General features: G+C 41.2%; 1 protein-coding gene across 2 annotated transcripts in view; it reads left to right on the forward strand.

Moving 5' to 3' along the window:
• The first annotated feature begins 466 nt into the window (after window positions 1-466).
• ITCH (itchy E3 ubiquitin protein ligase) overlaps window positions 467-20,936 on the forward strand; it is a 110,254-nt gene continuing 89,784 nt past the window's right edge. For both annotated transcript variants that reach the window (XM_008149714.3, XM_054723631.1), the window contains exons 1-2: window positions 467-536; window positions 4,788-4,871. The gene's annotated coding sequence lies outside the window, so the exon portion shown is untranslated. The remainder of the gene's footprint in view (window positions 537-4,787; window positions 4,872-20,936) is intronic.

The following is a 20,936-nucleotide window of genomic DNA, read 5'->3' on the forward strand; positions in this document are numbered from 1 at the left end:
TTCTCTCTCATCATCTTGGTTCTATTTCTCTCGCCCTACCCCTTCCTCTCGGAAATAAAAAAAAAATTTTTTTTTTTTAAAGGAGAAAGGCGAATTATTGGATCCCATCCCAAATCTGCTGAATTGGAAGCTCTGGGGGTGGGGCCCAGATGTCTAAGATTTAAGTCCTTCAGGTGATTCTGATTTACACTACATTTTGGGTGCCATAGCTTCGGTCCTTAGAGGTTCTGGTGTGTATGTGTGTGAGGGGGTGTTAAAAAAAAAAAAAAAAAAGCCTGGAGGTGCTGGAAGCAATCCAAGAATCCCTCTCTCCTGGAGACAAGAAAACCGATCCAGGGGCGCTCACCAGTCCCTGCCAGTTCAGGCAGGCTGCTGGCTAGTGCGCAGGGCCTTCTGGGGATTGTAGTGCAGACCGCTCCCGAGCCGGAGGCGCCTGCGCATTGGCCGCCAACTCGCTCTAGTCGCTGTGGTCCGGACTCGGGACCGGCTGCCATCTTAGTCGAGGGACTGAAGAGTCGCCGCCGCCCCGAGTCCCGGTAAACACCAGCTGGCGGGTTGGGGACAATTCTCGGGGGGGAAAGGGAGATGAATGTCCGAGGAGAACGAGGGTGGAGGAGTGTGGCGCGCAAGCCAGGACCCAGAGCCGCGACTGCTCCCTCTTCCCTCGGAGCCGGTGCCTGTGGGGGCGCGGGGAGATCGGGCTAGTGGCTGCGGCCGGATGGGGGGTGGGACGGCCCCGATGCGCTGAAGGGCCACTTGCGGGTAGAGGCGTCCGGAGCGTCTCGCCTCGCGGGCGCCAACTTATGGGAAGCCTGGGCCGCAGCGAGAACCGTCAGGGTCCGGCCCCGCGCCCCTCAGCCCTGCCCGGGGCCACCACCTCTCGGCCCGGCCTTTGCGCGGGGCCCGGCGGCAGCGGCCAGCGCGGGCGACGTGGCCCTTTAAGGGGCGGTGGCTGGGCCCACCTGCCACCCGGCTGGCCTTCTCGAGACTTTTTGGAGCCCCCAATCGCGAGGGGGGCCTAGCCCAGCGGCTGCTCCCCTTTATCTCCATCACTCCTCCCTCCATTGTCCCTCAGCGGGGTGGTGGTCCCGGCCGGGTGCCTCCTTGGTGCCCGCTTCTGCCGCGGCCCCGCCGGCGCTAAGTTTTGCAGACGTGGAACTGTCACTGTCCTCCCTCCTGAGAGTGCCCTTCTCTTCAGTAGAGAAAAGAAAAAAGGAGGCGTGAACGTATTCTGAGGTTCGAAACATGATGAGTTCATGACTTTGTGAGGGACTCAAATTTTCGTCCCGAGCCGCGTTTTAGAGAGAGAAAAACACAGGGTCTGCGTCCCGAGGTTGAGCCTGAAATTAGAGATGTAACCAGGGGAACTTGCATACTACCCGAAATTCATGAGTCCCCAGTAACAACTCAACTTGTTTTCTTGGTTATCTTGTATCTTAATCTGGTTACATTTTCTGCCAGTATTCTACAGTTTCAGTTTACTTTTTTGAGGAGTGAGGGATGGGGAAGGAAGAGTGGATTTTTTTTTCTTTGAAAATTGCGGAGGCACTGGAGTCAGCTACCTGTCATTACCCTTAATTGAGGGCCCCCATCATCTATTCCTAATGCATATTAACCTTACGGAAGTATGTAAAGGCAATATGTATTTCCACCCTAAAAAATGGGCTAAGGGTTTATTACTCAGCTGAAATAAAGTTCTTATGGCAGATCTGGTGAGAGAGCCTGCACTGTGTATTTATGGGTTTACTCAAGGTGCAGTTACTTCATTTTTAAGATTTAGATATGAAGGTGGAAATTCAACGTTTTTTGAACAATGAATGTAAGTTTTGGGGGTGTGAATCCAAAAGGAGTTCCTTCATCTTCAGCATGAGGCAAGTCAACAGGAATACGATATGAAATAAAAAAAAAAAAAGTGCAGAATACTTCTGTGGTGTATTCTATTGCAAATCATTTCTACATTTCCTTTAAAAAAAATCTTTACACCTACTGGAAGACACAGACAAACTAGTCCCCAAATTTGACCATTAGAATAATTAGGGGAACTTTTTAAAAGTAGAAATTCCAGGGTCTCATCTCCTGAGATTGATTTAGTACCTCTGGGTTGGACCTGAAGAATTTACTTTTAAAACATGCCCCAGGCACTTCTGATGGTTTTGGGAACCAATGAGGCAAACAATACTGTGGGCATACCAAGAACAGCACAAGAAGCTTTGACTTAGGAGAGGAAGTGACCTGTCTGAGGGTTGGCCAGAGAAAGATGCAGGACCTGCCCCTGTACCTAATTTGGGTCTTAGATGATGAGTGGGAATGTGAAAGGATGGGGAAAAGGAAGAACAGGGCAGGCCGAGGAAAGACCTTAATGCTTTATGTAAATGCAGAGGATTGTGAAAGAAAAAAGGTTCAGGGAACAGAGAGTGGGATGGGGAAGGAGAGCATTATGGGATGTGAGGCCAGAAAGGTAAAAGGAGACAATTATATAAAAAGTTCTAAGTATAATGTTTAAAAATTTGTTTTATGTTGTTAGCAATAAATACCGATTTTTAAACAGGTAAAGTGATATGAGGTCATATGTGTTTTAGAAAGATTGCTCCGGTAAGTGAAAGAATGGAAGAATGGCTATTGCAGAGGTCTAGGTGAGAAGTGAAAAGGCTTGACCTTGGAGAGAGGCTGTGGGGGGATGATCAAGGGATTGGGCTTAGTTCTTTACTAGGTCAATGTTGTTGACATACTTTTAGATGAAAATATTTTAGGGCCAGTCTCGGTAAAGGGCTACTTTCCTGTCAAAAGAACCCATTAGCAAATCTGAATAATATTGCCAGGCTATATATGTTAATGGTATCAGACTGATCATTCATTAGCATCTTTCAAAAATTAGAACCAGATGGGGTTCAATTTAGAAGAGAACTTGGGAGATTAGACTGAAATTTATAACTGTCAACATTATTATTATTTTTGTTGTTGATCCTCACCTGAGGATATTTTTCCATTGATTTTTAGGGAGAGTGAAAGAGAGGGAAACATCAATCTGAGAGAAACATATCAATTGGTTGCCTCCTGCATGAGCCCCCACCAAGGCCCGGGTCAGGGAGGAGCCTGCAGCCAAGGTACGTGCCCTTGACTGGAATTGAACCCAGGACCCTTTGGTCCACAGGCCAACACTCTATCCACTGAGCCAAACCGGCCAGGGCTAACTGTCAACGTTATTGATGTAAGCCCTTTGAAAGTGTTTTTCTTCCACCCTCATAAACTTGGTATTAAAAATTTAGAGTTGGAAGAGATTGCAGAGATTATCTAGTCCACAGTGGCAAATATATTTTGTTTTATTGGCCAACTCCACTTTAAAGTAGCTTCTAGAAGCAATGTGTTGAGAAGGATTTTGGTCTTATATGTTCTCTGGGAAAGTGAGTTATGATTGATTGGTGATGCCTCCTGTAGAAGTAGTTCTCCAGTGAGAGGTGTATGTGCCAAGTATATACTATTCTTAGTTCATCCTCTTCGTTTTCTGTTTGTTTTTAAAGAAAGTCCAACGCAGGTTAAATTATTTACCTAAATAAAACTAGTTAAGAGAACTAGAACCAAGTTTTGTAACTCTTAATCTAAGGTTGTTCTCCAAAATGTACCAAGATGGATATGTGCTACTAAAGAGCTTTTAGTATTAGACCAAAAGAAAAAAAAGGGGCGGGGGTTCTAATCTGCACCTCTTGACTGTTTAGGCAAGAGTTTAACAAGGAACTCTGGCCTAGAAGTAAGTTTTGTTTTCATTCTGGCTTAAGAAGTTTGTGTTTGTACTGATAAATAGTTACCTGTTGTTGTTTTTGGTTGTTACTTCCTTTCTTGTTTCTCAGCTCTCTCAATTTTGGGTTTTTGGGGATTGGTTTCCTTTATGTGAGTTAAGGCAAAAGTGTATAAAGTTGTTTCGTTTTGTTTTTTTCTGTATTTATAGCACCTATCCAAATTCTGGGCTCATAATAAGCGCTCAGTAAAGGCATGTTGATTTTTGTGGCTGTAAATGATACTGGCTTTGAGTCAATATAAATTAGCAAGGGGGGGAGTGTGGAATTGAATTGCAGCATTCTCTCATTGGGAGGTTGACCCTCAGCTAAAAATGCTGGATACAAGCTTTATAACTAGAAGTACGTAGTTAACCAGAAGCTGTTCCTGCCTCCATCGTTTTTCAGTCTAGCAGTGCACTGTCCTTGGAAAACTGCTGTCAGCTCAGCTCTTTTGCTTCTTTTCAGAGTTGGAAAGATCCTTGGAGTGTTTTCTTTTTCTGTCCCTAGGAATCTTCAAATTGCAGGGACTGTCCTTATCATGACTCCAGTAGGTAGAGTATGTGTTTATATGACTATTCTCATTTTGCCATGTAGCTATTGTACATAGGGGGGCATTATCTCATACTATGTATGAGTCATTTTCAGCTACTCACCTTCTTACCCTGCCTGCCCCATCAACAATTCTCTATCCAGCCAGTGTGGCTCATGAACTAAGAGATCACCAGTTCGATTCCTGATTAGGACCAATGCCCTGATTGTTGGCTCGATCCCCAGTAGGGGGCGTGCAGGAGGCAGCTGATAGATGATGTTTCTATTTCATTGATGTTTCTCTCTATCCCTTCTCCCTTTTTTTCTCTCTCAAAATCAGTAAAACATTTAAAAAAACAAAAAAATATTTTCTCTATCCATTGAAACTTAAAAATAACTTGTGCTGTCTGATTCCCAAGGTCATTGCTAGTTTGATGCATTTAACCATAGAAGCAATGTATTAATGGACCTTTCTTCCCCTCTCAGGTAACATGCATTTAACAGTGGCATTCTGGAGACAACGCCTTAACCCAAAGAATTGACTCCTGACTTGAACAGTGAGAACTTCAGGTATGGTGGCATGCCTGTGAGAGAGGTTGTGGCACAGGAATGGTGCAGAGGGTGAACCCTGGTCATGTAACTGCTATGGGAGGTATGGAGAGAGAGCACTATTGATGCTGCTTATATCAGTTGGTTGAAGAAATAGGCAGTTTCTACCTAGATCTGGAAACTCAAAGCCGCCTCTATGAGAATTATCATGTGAGCTATACTGTGCTCTTAATATGGGTTCTCTGACTTTTCTGTTTTTCTAGCTTCCTTAGATTTATACACACTTTTCCTATTTGTGCTGCTTTGTAAATGGTTATACTTGTCTAGGCCTGTGCATGTATATGGTAAAAAAGTGTAAGAGTTAAAAGGAAGGCAACATGGTGCAGTGGGAAAAGAATGGGGGACGTGGAAAGAAAAGGCCTGGGTTTTTTGTGTGTTTTTTTCCTTCAAGCCTCACCCAAGGATATTTTTCCATTGATTTTTAGAGTTGAAGGGAGAGGAAGACAGAAACATCCCTGTGAGAGAAACATATCGATTGGTTGCCTCCCACATGTGCCAAAAGGGCCCGGGCTGGGAGGAGCCTGAAGCAGATGAGTTGGTGGGTGAGAAAGCTGAGTAGGAAGGAAGTGGTGCCTTTTATTTGCCTAACCTTTACCTTGCTACTACTTGTTGTCATTGTCATTACTGCTTCCCTTCGCATAAATGTTCCATCCTTACTTAGACTCTTGTCTCTACTGTAAACATCAATGTTTATTATTCACTCATCTATGTGACCCTTTGTGTTTATTTTATTTTTTGTTAACTAATTACCCTATAAATTCTGAGAGATTAAGTACTGTGATTTGCTAATAATGGTGTCCCAGGTCAGTGCTCTAATCAAATGTGTACTTAATCTGTTCCTTTTTATAATTATGGAGAGAAAACAAGGAAATGGTAGGGTGCATTGTGAGAGATACTAGGAAAAGGAATAAGTAAGAGAAAAAGTAGATAAGATGATAAAAGGAAGAATTCTTAGGATCTGACAATGAAAATGAAAAATACATATGTAGAGCAAAAGAGGGGGGAAAGGAGATGGTGTTATCTGCAGTATAGGAGCAAGACAGCTTTCATTTATTTATTGTTGATGTAATACTTTACAAAAGCTTATGTTCTTGGGGGGCCGAAGGTAGGGTGGAGGGGTCAATGGGGAGAAAAAGGGGACATCTGTAATACTTTCAACAATAAAGATAAATTAAAAACAAACACAAAAACATGTTCTGGGAAAGATTCTCCATACCAGAAGTTTAAAAACTATTTCTAAAAGTATCCACTTCATCCTGAGCTCATAAAGTAGTTCTTTGTGGAAAGAAAACTGGGCCAATATTCAGAAGACCTGGTTCTAGCCTTGGATTGCTTGTTACTTAAATTCTGTGATGTTGGGCAATTCACTTAAATCTCTCTGGGTCTCTGTTTCCTCAAAGTATTGAACATGATTGCTCAGATTCCTTCTAGTTAGCTCATGCTTTGGTTATACTTAGTACTTCATGCACTGGCTTACTAATTTTTCAGGGCTTTCTTTGTATCACAATATAGGACTGTTTCAGAAATATAATAGCACTTCATAATATCCAGTGCTTTATAATAGAGAGGCCATTTTAAGTTCTACTTTAAACATTAGTAGAAAGAGAGACTTTGTAGGAAGCCTAGGTATAGAAACGTTAAGTTTGTAATGTTCAGCCAGCATTCATTGAGCTCCTATTGTGCTAGGCCCCAAGGGACACTTAATATAAAACCCCTGCCTTGACCCATGAACCAAGAACCAAGAGGTCACTGGTTCAATCCCGGTGGGGCCTGGATTGTGGGCTTGATGATCCCTAGTAGGAGGTTTACAGAAGGCAGCCAATTGATGATGTTTCTCTCATCAATGTTTCTAACTTTCAATCCCTCTTTCTCTCTCTCTACAATCAATCAAAACATTAAAAAAACAAAACAAAAAACTCTGCCTCAAGGATTTTGTGTTCTTGTCAGGGAAACAAACTTGTTTACCAGTAATTATTGTAAAAAGCAAGAAGATATTGTAAGGATTGCATTGAATTGCAACTTAAGATAATTAACTTGGATTTCTTGGTTCAAACATAATTGAATATATGTTAAGTGTTGCTCTGTGCTAGGCATTACAGGGAATCATGATGAAAAAGCATTCCCTGCTCTTAAGAAACTTGCAATTTTTTTTTCATATCTGCAAACTGATAACCCTGATAGACTCTCGACCCCAGGAAAGAGAAGTTTTGTACTATATCATCAGTTTAAAGTTTTAAACTAAGAATTTATCTGCATGGAACTTACCTCACTCCAGAAATGTCTAATAGCACACTTGCTTTCTGAGAAGATACATTTTATTGGATTCCACAGCCCTTTCTCTGTCAATTACAGATATATATATTTTTTAAAGACAAGGAAAAAAAAAATCCAGAAATGCCATCTGCATTTAGGTGAACTTTGGTTTGCTTCTTAGTCATTTGTGCAAAGACAGAGTAGACTCTAGAATTTAGTCCTTTGATCCTTTGTTTTAGAGAATCGGTTTAGTTGGTCACAGAAGAAAGGATGCTAGTCCATAAAGGAATCATATTGTAGGTATTAACCATGTCTACTGAAATTAGATTCTCTGATTTTGAATTTTGGCAATATGACTGACTAAGTTCCTTAACTTCTTTGTTTTTAAATTGAGGTAAAATTTACCATTTTAATCATTTAAAATATATAATTCAGTGCTTGGTTCACTATTGATCTAGTGGGAAGTGTAGACCAAATGTGGTCTGAACATCTTAACTTTTTTCTAAAGAGAAGCTGGGAATCCAGATTTTAAAAAAAGGTATTTTTCCCCCATTTTATTATTTATTTATTTATTTAGGTTAATCCTCACCTGAGGATATTTTTCCATTGATTTTTAGAGAGAATGGGAGGGTGAGGGAGGGACAGAGAGAAACATTGAGGTGTCTCACATCAATTGGTTGCCTCCTGCATGCACCCTGACTAGGGCCTGGGGAACCTGCGACCGTGGTACTGAGGTACCGAGGAGGTGCCCTTGGCCGGAATTGAACCTGGGACCCTTCAGTCTGTGGGCCTATGTTTGATCCATTGAACCAAACTGGCTAGGGCTGGAAATCCAGATTTTGTGAGAAATCTTTATTTTTAAATGTTGGCAGCTTATGAATTCATAATATAAACACTGTGGGCCAAACAAATCACCACTGTGGGCTGAATTTTTCCTGTGGGTTACCTCTTTGCAACCTCTGATCTGGAGCTTGACGTTTTGCAACATAACTCATGTTCCCTGCCCTCTGGGAAGAAAGTCCTAACCCACATAAAGCTTTAAGCAATACCTCAAAGTAGTCTAGGGCTGAATGAGGGGTATGTGGAATAATTAAGACAGAGAGGAAAAGGGAAGCTATTTAAGACTGGGATTCAGAATGGGCAAAGATGCAGAGGCGGGAATGGACTTGATGGTGGAAGTGCAGTGAATAGATTATTTGGAGTTTATATTAGTTAGAAGAGGTTTTGTGTGGGCCTGGTAATAAGAGAAAGTTTTGCAAAATTAGGAGATCAGCCTTATTTTGGGATAGCCAAGTCCCTGTTGGCTGACAAAATCAGATGGTATTTTATGGAGATTTATTTCATAATATTGAGGTTTACAGTGTTTACTAGAGTTGGTGGGGTCTGGTCTGGAGGCAGGGAGACCAGGCTAGAAGTGGTAATGGGAATAGAAAGGAAGGGACAAATGTTTGTATAAGAGACAAAAATCTTTTATTTGGGTCACCCTGTGACAGTGGGACCCTGCAGTAGATAAAGAGGACCAATTTTGAAAGCCTTTGCCCTATTCATTTTGTAAAAACGGGGGTATGTGAGGATAGTACATTGTGTACAGGCTATCCCTCTTTTTTCATGTTGTGGATCTTGCTTCATTACTCTCAGTGTCAGCGCACTCCTTAATGGATCGCATACATAGTGATTTCCCAGTTTGCACAAGTTGAATAGAAAGAAAGGAAGTTCTTATGTGCTGTACAAATAGTTGAAGGTTAATTAGCAATATAACTAAATATTAACGCTGCCAGTCTCTGTTAGACAAACAATTCTACAAAGTGATCAGATGAATTAGGTACATAGCAGGTTTTCATCTATAAATATGAAACTACTTAGGTTTTTTTTTTTTTAATACTAGGATTTGAAAGGTTATGCTTTTGAAAAATGGAGTAATGTGATGATTTAAAACATAGGATTTGGGTTGCCAGCTCCAGCAATGTAGTATAAACATAGGTACTCTGAGCTCCTATTTCTTTTTCTCTGAAAAATGAGCATAATATCTACTTCCCATGGTTGTCATGAGACTGCACATTAAACAATCATCAATAAAATGATAGCTATTATTATTAATCTTGTTAAAAAGAGAAAAGGCCCTAGCTGGTTTGGCTCAGTGGATAGAGTGTCAGCCTATGGACTGAAGGGTCCCGGGTTCAATTCCCGTCAAGGGCACATGCCTGGGTTGTGGGCTCAATCCCCAGTAGGGGCCATGCAGGAGGCAGTCAATCAATGCTTCTCTCTCATCATTGATGTTTCTCCCTTTCCCTTCCTCTGTGAAATCAATAAAAATATAAGAAAAAAAAAAAAGAAATAGAAAAGAACAAGAAAATATCAAAGTAATTCAACTGCTTATTACATTTCTAGTTTTGGTTTTTGGTGATTTCACTTATCCTCTGATAAGTTTCATTAAGCATTAGTTTATGTATTTATTTATTTAAATATATTTTTATTGATTTCAGAGAGAAAGGGAGAGAGAGAGATAGAAACATCAATTGTTGTATTGTAAATCAGCGAGATAGATATGAGACGCCTTAATGAGCCAATTAATTAGGAGTCTTTATTCTCGGGGGCCCAAGGAAGGTATTTCCCAAATCTCTGAGCCCCGAAATAGAGGAAGTTTCCTGTATTTATACCTTTTGATCTCTTTGTCTGCAGATTTTACAAAGAGCTTTGTGTGGGTTATTGTTACAGACAGTTTGTAACCTTGAATACATAATGAACCAATACTTGGCATGAGAATATGGGAATTATCATCAGTATCAGTATTAGTCTGTTACATCAGATGGCTAGCTTGCAAGGTCAGACAGCTAAGTTTTTATCTTTTTCTATTATTCAAACTAAAACAGTTATTTTACAGAATAAGGGACTATCTAAAAATAATAGAGTTGACCTACAGAATAAGAGACTGTCTAAGAATAACAGAGTAGTTCAAACAGCAGTTTCAAACAGCAGTTTTCCAAAGGAGGAATTACCGTACTATACTTCACAGTGATGAGAGAGATTCATTCATCAGCTACCTCCTGCACGCCCCCTACTGGGGATCGAGCCCACAGTCCCCCTGACTGGGAATTGAACCATAACCTCCTGGTTCATGGGTTGATGCTCAACCACAGAGCTACACCTGCTGGGCATTAGATGTTATTTTATACATGGTTTGGAAACACTGACTAATGGTTTGGTCATGGAAAAATTGTAGAATTTTGCTGCAGAAACTTGACATAATACTTAATTTATGATTCAGAATGTTTAAAGAAACTGATGAACGTTGTAGAAAGGTGGAATGTGTTTATTCTGTATAACCTGAGAAAGTGATTTGTAGGATTTTATTTTGATCAGGCTTTTTGATCCGTTTATACTTTCTAATGAAAATTTTCTTGACATACACATGGAAGTCATTCCTTATTTTTTGGATAAGATGAAAAATGTAGTAGTGTAGTAAGTAGTCTTTTTAGTAAGTAAATGGAGTAGTGTGTTAGAGAGAGCTTGAGTATTAAGAATATTTGAGATTAGTAACATTTTCACCATTGATGAATAAGAGTACTGAACTGAGCCTCTGAAAAGTATACTAAGTTGCCCTCATTGAGATATATCAGTAGGGTCAAATTGATCTAAAACTCATTTAATGGAGAAGGGATTATTTGTTTGTTTTTTTTGAAGCAGCACCTAACCTAGTTTTTGGAGTTCATTTGTCCGGAATATTCTTTTTTTTTTTTTTTAATATATTTTTGATTTTTTACAGAGAGGAAGAGAGAGGGATAGAGAGTTAGAAACATCGATGAGAGAGAAACATCGATCAGCTGCCTCTTGCACACCCCCTACTGGGGATGTGCCCGCAACCAAGGTACATGCTCTTGACCGGAATCGAACCTGGGACCCTTCAGTCCGCAGGCGGACACTCTATCCACTGAGCCAAACCGGTTTCGGCTGTCCTGAATATTAAAAGGGATTTTCAGCTGAAACCGGTTTGGCTCAGTGGATAGAGCGTCAGTCTGCGGACTGGAAGGTCCCAGGTTCGATTCCGGTCAAGAGCATGTACCTTGGTTGCGGGCACATCCCCCGGTGGGGGGCTGTGCAGGAGGCAGCTGGTCGATGTCTCTCTCTCATGGATGTTTCTGGCTCTCTATCCCTCTTCCTTCCTCTATGTGAAAAATCAATAAAATATATTAAAAAAAATAGGTAAATATTTAAAAAAAAAAAGGGATTTTCAAGTGGTTCATCCATAATAATAAAAGCATAATATGCTAATTAGACCAGACGACCTTCCAGACGAAGCCGGGGCTGCGGGGGCTGAGGCAGAGGAGGGTGCTTCGGCGGTGGCGGCGGGAACCAAGGCTGGCAGAGGCAGAGGCTCCCGGCCCGTGGTGGCTGCGGCGGCAGGGGCCAAGCCCCTTGTATAAATTTCGTGCATCGGGCCTCTATTTTAATTATAGATCTGCTTTAGAAGTGGGAAGGAAAGAAACATGGGAGAGGGATTAGCTGCATTTGCTTCTGTGGAATGTCAGTAGTCAAAGGGAAATCCTAGATTATCTTTTTTAGTTCTTGAAATTTACTATAGGTCTTAATTATAAACTATACTAGAGGCTCGTGCAAGAGTAGGCCTTCCTTTCCCTGGCTGCTGGTACCGGTTTCCCTCTGGCTGCTTGCAGGCACCCGGGACCTTTCGTCTGGAAGGTCATCCACCCCAGCACCCCGCCCAGCTGTGTGTGCCCTCCGCCTCTGCGCTGGCCTCCTACGGCAGCTTCTCCGCCGCCCCCCCCCCCCCCCCGCGCCCCTCCCCTCCCCCCCCCGCCCCACTGGATTGAGGCTGGAGTCCATTCTTCACAGTAGTGGCTGGTGAATGAAGACATAATTTTCAAAAGAGATCCTTTGATACATAACTCTTCCACTTGAGTAGTGGTTTGGGAACATGGTTGAGTGGCCCTACTCAAGGGAGACTACTCAGTATTTACAATTACCATTTACGCTTCTGTATTTTTAGTAAGGCTGTTTGAGGATTTGACTTCATTAGGTTTTAGTTCCTTGAATTCTACTGTGTATTTGAGCTCTCTGAACTCTGTACTTTCTGCTTCAATAAGCAATTTTTCTGTTCATCAGTTTTGTATGTTTCCTGAAATGTCTTTTTGGTGGCTTTTAAGAAGATATAGGCCTGTGTTAAATTATTGAAAGGTCTTCTAGGTCAAAATAGATGTGGCCTATAAAAATAACTAATTGTGTTAGATATGTTATTTCTGAAAATAAACCAAGTAAATTTCATAATATTCTATTTAATAATTTATAAATAGGATACATATTTTAAAATAAGGCCAGACATGTGTTTGACTGTTTGTTGCTTATGGGACAAGATGTTACTAAAATAATCTTGTGAACTGTGTCTATCTCTTTCATTTTTTTCTTTCTACTGCCTTTCAGGAAGATGTTAAGATTAATTTTTACATCTGGCAATGTTTTAGCACCTTTTTTCTATATTAGACATTCTGTCTGTCACATTTTTATAGTGTGATAGTAAACATTACTCAAATTAAATGGTATAAAATTGTTAAGAATTGGCCCTATTTTAAGTTTCTTTATAATCAGCAGGATAATAGGTAACAGGTTATTTTAACATTATGTTAGATCTAGATTCCATCTGATACCTTCATTGGTTCAAGTCACAATCGTTTACCTTGTAAACCACACTACTGTACTTGATTGTGAAAACCTTTTTTTTAAAAATTAAATATATTTTTATTGATTTCGAGAGGAAGGAGAGGGAGAGAGAGGAACATCAATGATGAGAGAGAATCACTGATTGGCTGTCTTCTGCACACCCCACACTGGGGATCGAACCCGCAACCTGGTCATGTGCCCTTGACTGGAATCGAACCTGCAACACTTCAGTCCGCAGGCCAACACTCTTATCTACTGAGCCAAATCAGTTAGGGCATGAAAACTTTTTTTTAAATCACTTTAAAAGTTAGTTATTTTCCATAGGAAATTCATACAGAGGCATTCATCTATGTCTCATGAATTTTAAAGCTATAGATGGGGGCAAAGTTGAAATAGCTTTAAAAATTGAGTGTTGGAGGAGAGTAGACCAGGTAAAAGAAGGATAGATTATAAGATGAAGGGACATTAGAAAAAAGAGGTTAACCTAACATTAAGATATAGAAGTGGGAGGGAGATGCTAGAAATGGATACTGCAGTGATCTCTACAAGATAGGAAAAACAAGTAATATTTATTTTGTTGTATAAACTAGATTAACAGTAATTTTTTTTACACATTGAGAATACTCTTTTTTTGGTCAAGTTTATTGAGTTACTAGAGGCCCAATGTATGAAGATTCGTGCAAGAATAGGCCTTCCTTCCCCTGGCTGCGGGCACCGCCTTCTCTCCGGCCCAGAGCCGCCTTTCTGCCTTCCCACACTGCCCAGAGGCCCAGAGTGGCTGGGATGTCCCACTCCACCCCCGGCCACTCAGCGCCTGCACATGCAAATTAACCCACCATCTTTATTGTTGTTAATTTGCATACTCACTCCTGATTGGCTGGTGGGCATTGTGAAGGTATGGTCAATTTGCATCTTTCTCTTTTATTAGTGTAGATTACTTACACATAATAGAATTCATCCTTTTCAGAGATACAGGTATTTGAATTTTGATAAACCCTTGTAATCTTGTGTGCCTTTGTAGTCCTTCATCTTTCCCTAATCCCAGCCCCCAGGTGGCACTGATGTATTCTTTTTTTTTTTTTAATCCTCACCTAAGGATATTTTTCTATTGATTTTTTTTTTTTTAAGAGTGGAAGGGGGAGAGAGGATGGAGGAGGAGAGAGAAACATTGATGTCAGAGAGACACATCGATCAGTTGCTTCCTTCACTCTCCTGACCAGGGACAGGGATCAGCCTGCAATCAAGGTACGTACCCTTGACTGGAATGGAACCGGGGACCTTTCACTCCGCAGGCTGATGCACTATCCACTGAACCAAAACCACTCAAGCAGCATTAATGTATTTTCTTCTCAATAATTCGGCCTTGCCCTGACCGGTTTGGCTCAGTGGATAGAGAGTTGGCCTGAGCACTGAAGGGTCCCAGGTTCAATTCCGGTCAAGGGCATGTACCTCGGTTGTGGGCACATCCCCATTAGGGTGTGTGCAGGAGGCAGCTGATCAATGTTTCTAACTCTCTATCCTTCTCCCTTCCTCTTTGTAAAAAATCAATAAAATATATTTTAAAAAAATATTTTGGCCTTTTCCAGAATGTCATAAAAAAGATCATAGGGTATATGTTTCCTAGGACTGCTGTAACAAATTACCACAACCTAAGTAGTTTTAGATAACACACAACTTTATTCTCTCACAGTTTAGGAGTTCAAATGGCCAAAATAAGATGCTAGCAGGGTTGAAACTCTCAGAGGGAGAATCCGTTTCAAGACATTATATTAGTTTCTGAGGGTTGTCTGTAATCTTGGGCATTCCTTGGCTTCTGTACACGTCTCTCCAGTCTCTGCTTTCATCTTCACATGGTGTTCTTCCTATGTCATTACATCATCTTTACCTTGCATGTTTCTGTGTGCAAATTTTCTTCTTATAAGGATACTAGTCATTGAATTATGGCCCACCCAAATGTGGTATGACCTCATCCTAACTTGATTGCATTTGCAAAGACCCCATAAGGCCAAATAAGGTCACATTCAGAGGTTCCAGGTAGACATGAATTTGTGGGGAGACACTATTCAACCCATTTCACATACATAGGGTATGCAGCCTTTTAAAAAAATGTTTTAATTTATCATACAATAAAATTGGCTTTTTAACTAACACTAAGGATACAGAACAGGTCCATTACACCAAAAATCTTCTTTGTACTGCATTTTTATAGACATAACCAATCCTCTACTCTTAACCCCTGGCAACTAAAGATTTTTTTTCCCTTTTGGAAACTGTCACATAAATAGCAAATAACATATATAACCTTTAACCTTTTTATTTTTTTTAAATCCTCATCTGAGGATATTTTTCCATTGATTTTTAGAGGAAGTCAAAGAGAGGGAAAGACAGAGAGAAACATCGATTGATTGCCTCTTGCACACACCCTGACCAGGGCCCAGGTTGGGGAGGAGCTTCCAACTGAGGTAAATGCCCTTGACTGGAATCAAATCTGTGACCTATTGGTCCACAGACCAACGCTCTATCCACTGAGCCAAACTGGCAGTCAGATATCCTTAGCGTTGCGGAGGAGGCGGGAGAGGCTCTCCCACCACCACAGCTATGCTCGCAGCAGTCAGCCTGGCTTGTGGCTGAGCAGAGCTCCCCCGGTGGAAGCGCACTGACCACCAGGGGGCAGCTCCTGTGTTGAGCGTCTGCCCCCTGGTGGTCAGTGCACATCATAGCAACCGGTCTTTCCCAGTTGTTCCACTGTTAGGGTCAATTTGCATATTACCCTTTTATTATATAGGATAGTGTTTTTATTTCTCTAGGCAGGATTTCTCAATCTTGGTATTATGACATGTTGGACTGGATAATTCTTTGTTGTGGAGGGCTGAATTTATAACAGCTTAATTTCAATAACATATAAAAACTCTGCCCATTTACAGCTTTGTTACCACAGATAAGATCATCCTGGGTTATCCAGTTGAACCTTAAATTCAAAGACAATTGTCCTTATTAGAGGCACACAAAGGGGAGAAGAGAGGGCCATGGGAATACAGGCAGAGATTGGGATTATTCAACCATAAGGCAAGAAACTCCTGCAGTTTCTGTGGGTCAGAAATTGGGAACAGTCTGGCTGAGCTGTTTTGGGTTAGGATCTCGTTTTTATTTTATTTTTTCTTGTGTGTGTGTGTGTGTGTGTGTGTGTGTGTGTGTGTGTGTAATTGATTTCAGAGAGGAATGGAGAGGAGAGAGAGATAGAAACATCAATGATGAGAGAGAATCATTGGTTAGCTGCCTCCTGCACACCCCCTACTGGAGATCGAGCCCGCAACCAGGCCATGTGCCCTTGACCAGAGTCAAACCCAGGACCCTTCAGTCTGCAGGCTGTCTGCTTTTGTGAACCTTGCAGTCTATAAATAAATCAGGAAAACTTTAATGATATGATAAAAAGTAGTAGATGGCTACTTTAGATTGAGTAATCAGGGCAGACCTCTCTGAAGAGGTGAGAATTTAACTTGAGGCTGGGATACAAGAAGTGTTGGCTTTTAAAGGTAGAGGAAAAAGCATTCCCAGCAGAGGGAACAGTTAGTGTAAAAGGCTGGAAGGCTGGAATAACAATGTGTTTGAGGAATAGAAAGAACCCCAGATTTGCAGTGGGTGAGGAGAACGGTATGATGTGAAGTCACAGAATCAGTCATGGGTGGAATGGAATACGGTTTCTGTAAGCCAGGATAATGAGTTTGCTTTCTATTTTAAGTGAGATAGGAAGTTATTGGGTGTTTAAGCAGAGTAGAGCATGATCTAACTTCATTTTTTAAAAATTTAAATTCTTTATTGTTTAAAGTATTACATATGTCTCCTTTTCCCCCCATTAACCTCTCCCCAGTTGCTCCCACCCCCCAGCACATGCCCTCACCCTCTTACTGTCTGTGTCCATTGGTTATGCTTATATGCATGCATACAGGTCCTTTGGTTGATCTCTTTCCCCACCCCCTTCCCTCTGAGGTTTGATGGTCTGTTCAATGCTTCTATGTCTGTGGGTCTATTTTTGTTCATCAGTTTATGTTATTCATTATATTCCACAAATGAGTAAGATCATGTGATATTTATCTTTCACTGACTGACTTATTTCGCTTAGCATAATGCTCTCCAGGTCCATCCATGCTGTGGCAAATGGTAGGAGTTCTTTCTTTTTTACAGCAGCATAGTATTCCATTGTGTAGACATACCACAGTTTTTTAATTCACTCATCTGCTGATGGGCACTTAGGCTGTTTCCAACTCTTAGCTATTGTAAACTAGAGACCTGGTGCACAAATTTGTGCACGGGTGGGGTCCCTTGGCCTGGCTGGCGATCGGGGCCATTTCACCCAGTCCCGATTGGGGCCGATGGGGCCCATGGGAGGGCTCCAGGGTGTGTCCGGCCCTCTCGCCCAGTCCCGATCGGCCGGATCCCAGCAGCAAGCTAACCTACTGGTGAGAGCGTCCCCTCCCTGGTGGTCAGTGCGTGTCATAGTGACTGATTGAACCATGGACCAAATGGTCAACTGATCGGTTGGACATTTAGCATATTACGCTTTTATTATATAGGATTGCGCTGCTATGAACATAGGGGTGCATATATTCTTTCTGATTGGTGTTTCTGATTTCCTGGGCTATATTCCTAGAAGTGGGATTACTGGGTCAAATGGGGGTTCCATTTTTAATTTTTTAAGGAAACTCCATACTATTTTCCACAATGGCTGCACCAGTCTCCATTCTCACCAGCAGTGCGTGAGGGTTCCTTTTTTTCCACATCCTCGCCAGCACTTGTCATTTGTTGATTTGTTGATAGCCATTCTAACAGGTATGAGATGATACCTCATTGTTGTTTGATTTGCATCTCTCGGATGATTAGTGACTTTGAGTATGTTTTCATATATCTCTTTGGCATTCTGTATGTCCACTTTCGAAAAGTGTCTATTCTAACTGCATTTTTAAAAAAGTACCCTAGTTGCTATGTGGAGAATGGATGGAGGGAGGGAGAGGGAGCTGGAGTTGGGAGCAAGTGGAAAGGCAGGGAGACCAGTTTTAATGACTTGTAGTAATTTGTTGACATGGCAGGGATATTTGTGGCTTGCACTAAGATGGTTAAGAAAAGGAAAGAAGTAGATTTGTATTTTAGGGTATATAGTAGGGCATATTTTGCAGGGAGAATCCTAAGCACATGTTGCTGAGGGAAAGATAATGTCTTTATCTTTGGCTTGAGTAACTGGATGGATGGTATTGAATGAGTGTGCCCAGGAGAGTTTCGATTTAGTAATTTTAACCATGTAGACAGTTGTAAATAATAGTCAAACGTAGAGTCTGGAGCTTAGGGGAGAAGACGAGACGAGAATTGTATATATTCTCTATTCTGTCTACTCTGTCTTGCTTGTTTATTTTTTGTTTTGTTTTGTTTTGTTTGCTTTTCCCCATTTTGATATATTTTTATTCTACTTCATTTATTTAAAAAAATTTTTAGCCTTGGCCGGTGTGGCTCAGTTGGTTGGAGCATTGCACTGTACACCTAAGGGTGGCAGGTTTGATTCCTGGTCGGATCCCTTCCTCTCTCCTCCTTCCTCTCTCTAAAGTCAATAAAAAAATTTTTTAAATTTAAATTACAATGGACATTCAGTAGGATATTAGTTTTAGGTATACAGCATATATATGGTTAGGGCAGTTATATAAATTAGAGTGATCCCCCTTGATAAGTCTAGTTATCCCCTGACAGCATATCCCCTGTCTTGCCTGTTTTATAAATTCTACAAGTCATCAGTGATACACGGTTTCTTTTAAAAACCTCAGACAATACATATAAAACCTAAGTTTCCCAATGATTACCTTCCTTATTACACACAGATCTCCCTCCTCCACTACTGTTACCAGTTTGGGATATAAACTTTTTCTGCATTTATTTGTAAGTCTATGTACAAATATATATTTTGTTTCCAAAAATAACATTAAATTGTATATATTATGTAATGTTAAAATGTTCATGGAATTATTCCATTTTAGTCATTAATAAGTTATTTGTTTTAATGGCTGCATGGTATGAATATGTGATTTATTTAACTGGTTGCCAATTGATATTAGGCCATTTCTGTAGTTTTCTTTTTTACTGTTCTACAAATAGTAATTTTTATTCTTTTCAAGAATTTAAAATATTTAAATTTTTTATTATGTAAAACTAATATACATAGTAGATATATAAATTATTAAAATTACCAGCATGTTTTGTAGAGCATCTCACAGTTCTTTCACAGTGATGCTCTGTAATTATCTGGAGAGAATCACTGTCCCTAAAAATGTTTATAGTCTATATATACTGTCATTAATTTTTCTATATAAAGTTAATTTGTTTTTAAAATGTGTTTTATCTCTAGAGATTTTAGATTTTCTTTGCAACTTTGAATTAATAATAATTTAGAATAAATAACCTACACTCTACTATTTTTTCTAGCAGGCAACTGTTGATGTAGATTATGCATAAAATCAGCACTCAGATATTGGACTTTTGTTACTGCCTATTAATTTACTTGTCTTGATATTGAGTTCTGTGGTAAATAGTCTTTTGGGTATTGAGAAGATAATAACTATGCAGAATGTGGTAATGATGTCTTTGAGGGCCCTTTCTATAACAAGCACTTTGAATCAGAAGAATATCCTTTGCAATGCAGTGTTAAAGCTTTTCTGTTAACATCTCATTTTTGTTATATTCTGGGTGACTTCTAATAACTTTATTTATGGTGTATGCCTTCCCTGTCTATACATATAAAAGCCTAAGTGACCGTTACACCAGAACGACCCAGTTGCTATGATGCGCACTGAGCAGGCAGGCAGGCGAGCAGTTAGGGATGAGCAGGCAGGCAGGCAAGTGGTTAGGGGCGAGCGGTCCCTGATTGCAAGAGGGATGTCCGACTGCCAGATGTCTGACTGCAGGGATCGGGCCTAACCCCGCAGTCGGACATCCCCTGAGGGGTCCCAGATTGCGAGAGGATGCAGGCCGGGCTGAGGGACCCCCCCCTTGCCCACCCCCCCAGTGCATGAATTTTGTGCACCAGGCCTCTAGTCTATCAAATAAAGAGGGAATATGCTAATTGACCCTCATGCCATTGCAAAGATGGCGGCGCCCACAGCCAATAAGGAGGGAATATGCTAATTGACTGCCATGCCCTCAAACATGGCGGCGCACGCAGCCACAAGATGGTGGTGCCCAGTCCCCTCAGCCCCGCCAGACTGCTCTGCATGCCTGCCTCCAGAGTCCCCCAGCCCCCTAGGGCTGGCCCGAGGTGCAGGCAAACCTCTGATGGCGGCTGCCCAGCCACCCAGGGCCACCCGAGGCTCAGGTAACCAGGACCAGCCTAGGCTTGTGCTGCCAGCAGTGGCAGCAGCAGAGGTGTGATGGGGCATCGCCTTCCCCCTGATCGCCGGGTCGCCTCCCACCCCTGAGGGCTCCCAGACTGTGAGAGGGAGCAGGCCGGGCTGAGGGACCCCCCTCCAGTGCATGAATTTTCATGCACCAGGCATCTCGTTTGAAATAAAAGGGCTTGCCCTGGCCGGTATAGCTCAGTTGGTTGGGTGTCATCCAGTGCACCAAAAGGTTCTTGGTTCACTTCCCAGTCAGCGCACCTGTGCAGTTTGCCGGTTCAATCCCAGGTAGGGGGTATGCAGGAGGCGGCCAATCTATGTTTTGCTGTCATATTGATGTTCTCTCTCCCTCTCCCCTTCTTTCTCTCTAAAAGTCATTTTAAAAACCTTAAAATGGCTCTTTTAGTAAATTGTAGGTTATAAAAGATATGAAATGGTACAATTTAAATAAACGAAGAAGGTGAAGTGAAAACTACATATATCAGACCAAAACTATAGTAAGGCCAAAATTTTATTTTCAAATGTTTTCATATGTAAGTCAAGGAATGAAACAATGGATTTCATAGATTTCATCTCAGCAGGAATTATTGTTTTATTTCATTTTGGTAGATTTGAGAAAACATCAGAATTGTTTTATATTTAAAATTTTAAGTGGAAGTCTAACTTTGTATAAAAACTCGAGGCAATGCTTAGGGTTTAAATATGTTTTGTCTGCTTTTTTTGTATTTGTATA

The sequence above is a fragment of the Eptesicus fuscus genome, chromosome 12 (assembly GCF_027574615.1).
Source record: "Eptesicus fuscus isolate TK198812 chromosome 12, DD_ASM_mEF_20220401, whole genome shotgun sequence".
NCBI classification, from domain to species: domain Eukaryota; kingdom Metazoa; phylum Chordata; class Mammalia; order Chiroptera; family Vespertilionidae; genus Eptesicus; species Eptesicus fuscus.